Below are 3,710 nucleotides of genomic sequence, written 5' to 3'. Positions count from 1 at the left end.
TTTTAGATTATAGATAAGATAGAAGCGTAGATATATTATCTACTTTTATTCTTAATATATAAAATTTATAATATCTTTTATATATCGTTATTTAAGTCTTATTATAATCGCGATTATAATAATATAATAAATATCTTTATATAGATTTTTAAGCTTATTAATTGTAATAAGCTTTAAAAAATCGAAATAATCGTTAATAAAGTTAAGTATAAGAAAGGTATTTAATATAAAGTTAAATAAATTAATTAGAATAAAGAGTATAATTAATAGTTATTAAATAATAAACTTATTATCATTAGCGAGCTAATTTAAATCTATAAATAAATAAATAATAAGTGAAAGTATTAAATAATAGATAATATTAAATCTCTTATTATTAAAGAGTTTATTTAATTATATAAGCTAACGACGAGTAAATAAATATAATAAAATAAGATATAAATATCGATTAGATTAAATATATTTCTAAATAATACTTATATTATATACGTATTTCTTTATACTTACTATTATTAAGATATAAATTAATTAAATAATTATATTATTTAGCTATCTATTAAACTCTACTATAGAGAAATTATATTATATTAAAATATATATTATTAATATAAGCGTATTTTTATCTAAAATAGCTATTAAAGAATTATCTAAGAACATTATACTAGCGTTATTACTAAAAAAAGATTATTATTTAAATATTTTTATTATCTTAATATTAAATTTTAAATTAAGTTTATTAATTTATTATTTTAATAAGAAGATAATTAAAATATAATTTTCTAGTTAGTACTTATCGACGTTCTCTATATATTAATAAAGGCTCTTAAGCTTCTTCTTTAATAACTCGTTTATTTTCTTTAACTTCGCTATATATATATTTATTATTATAAGCTAATTTTAAAAATCTATAATTATAATAAAGGCGATCTATCGCTATTATATATCTTCATAATTTATATTATTAAATAATTTTCTTATTAAGCTTAGTTTATTAATAAGATATTTATTAAGACTATCTAGCGCGGCGATAGCGCTATATTAATCTTCTTACTTACATCTAAAGATATAAATAGATTTTAATATAGCGATTAATATCGCGTCTTCTAGCCTTATAATTATCGTAGAAAAAAGACTTATTTTAAATATATAAATCGTTATCTCGATAAAAGTAAGTTTTATATAATAAATTAGATATTAGAACTTATTAGTAGTTATATATATAAAGCGATAATAATAAAAATAGTTAGAGATTAATAATCGCGCTTATAAAATAACTATATACTTACTATTAAAGTTATTATTATTATTAAAAAAGAGTATTATAAAATTATTAATTTACGTATTAACGCGATTAATAATAATAAGATATTTATAGTAGAAAGAGATAGATTATTAATATAATAAGATATATTATATTTATATTAATATTAATATCGATATTATAATATTAGAGTAAGCTTCTTAATATATGAAATCGATTAATCTTTCTTATATATAAGTTATAATAGAAGAATATTCTCGAAATATTAAAATTCTTTTATTAAATATTATTTTTATTCTTTTTAAAAGTAAATAAGATAATATAATTATTAATATTTATTCTATTAAAACGCTTTCTCTTTTTAATAATAGTATTATTAATCTCTCTAATATTATAGATAGTAATAAAGATTAAAATAAGATTATTATTCTATTAAGCTATTATAAGAATATTATTCTAAATTATTATAATAAGAACTTTATATAAAAACTTTATAATAAAAATCTATTTTATCTTTATAAGTAATTTTAAAAGATCTATTTAATTTAACTTTATAATTTTATATATAGTAATTTTTAAGATCTTTAACTTTCTAATAAGCTTTAATTTAATAAAATAATTATTTATAAAGAGAATAGAGTTAAGAGATAATATATTAATAATTAATTTAAATATTATAATTAATATTTCTTCGAGATCTTTAACTTTTAATCTATTCTCGAGGTTTTATATAAATAAATACTATATATAATTATAGAGATAATTCTTATTATTAATTGCGAAAAGCTTATATTTCTTTTTAATTAGTTTATCTAAAGTTATAATAGAATAATAAATATATCTTATCTTTTTAATTATATATTTATTAATTATATAATAAAAACTTAATATATATAATTTCTTTTAATTACTTTATATCTTATTAACGAATAAAAGAAGCTTCTTATATTATATAGACTTCTTATATCTATTTTTTCTAATAGTAAAATTATTCTCTATATCGAGATTTAAGTAATATATATATCTACGAAGAAGAATATAGCGATTTTAAGCTATTTATTTAATAATAATCGAAGCTATTAAAGTAATATTATTATTTCTTTAATAATTATAAATAGTAGAAAAGTAATAGATTTTTATATAGATAGTAATAGCGATAAAGATTTTCAACTTCAAAATCTTAAGAGGTTCTTAAATAGAATTAAAGATACTCTACTAAGAGATATATAAATTAATATTATTATAAAGTATTTCTTATATAGTAGTAGTTTATATAAAAGAAAATACTAAATATAAAGTAACTTTTAGATCTTTCGAAAGGTGATTAATAATCTTATAATATAAAATTTCTATTAATTAATACTTTAATAGTTTAAGTATATCTTTAAAAAGCTTATTATATTTCTTAAGTTTATTCTTTCTTATTTTACTCTAAACTTCTCTTTTCTAATATTTTAAGATTTAAGTTATTTTAATCTTATTAGAAGTAGATAGAGTAGTAATTTTAGTTATAGTGGATGTAATATAGTAAAGTTATTAAGAAGAATAGAAAAGAGACGCGTTATTAATATACGGAGAATTCTCGATTAATTTATTACCTCGGCCTAGGCGATTATCGAATAGAGAAACTCTTCTACCTTCTTTTATCTACTGAAATTTCGAGATTTTATTATAAATTTTTAAATTAAATATCTATTCGCTATAGAGGCTATTAACTAGCGCTATAAAAATGTTAATATTAAGCGTAGTAATTTACTATAAATTATTATCGATTAATATTATAGAAGCGATATTATTCTTAAAAGTAGTATTAATATTATTATATAATATATTAATAGCGCGTCTATAACGCGTAATAATTAGTTCTATTATATTATTAGAACGATATTATAACTAATTAACTCTTTTCCCTTATTTCTTTATTAAAATTTAAAGATTTTTTAATAAGCGTTTCATTTATTTAGATATCTAAGAACTAAAGCCTAAAAGAAAAGATAATTATTAAACTTAATACTATTATAAACCTTAGCGCTATTTATATTAAAGCTTCGATATCGTATATATTATATTAGAATTTCTTTTAGAGTCTAATTTTAATAATATACTTTATATATCTAAGAGCTTAGCGAATATAAATCTACTTCGTATATCTCGAAGTTTTAGTATTTCTTAGAGATTAGTTCTACTATTAAATATACTATTAAATCTTATAATAACTCTATATCTTTTATAGCCTATATTCGCTAGCTAATCATTAGTGAACTACGCCCTTATAATTTCTAAAATCTTCGATATTATATTAAATATTATACTCGTTATTATAATTCTTTTATTTTATAAGATATTACTTCTTATTTTATAATTCTCGCTTTTTAAAAAGAATCTTAATCTTATCTTTTATCTCTACTACGTAAAAAGAATTAATATTTTATATTCTTTAATAAGAATT

This window comes from Letharia lupina, assembly GCF_014066315.1.
Source record: "Letharia lupina isolate WasteWater1 chromosome Unknown contig_1, whole genome shotgun sequence".
NCBI lineage: Eukaryota > Fungi > Ascomycota > Lecanoromycetes > Lecanorales > Parmeliaceae > Letharia > Letharia lupina.
This window is presented reverse-complemented; position numbering follows the sequence as displayed.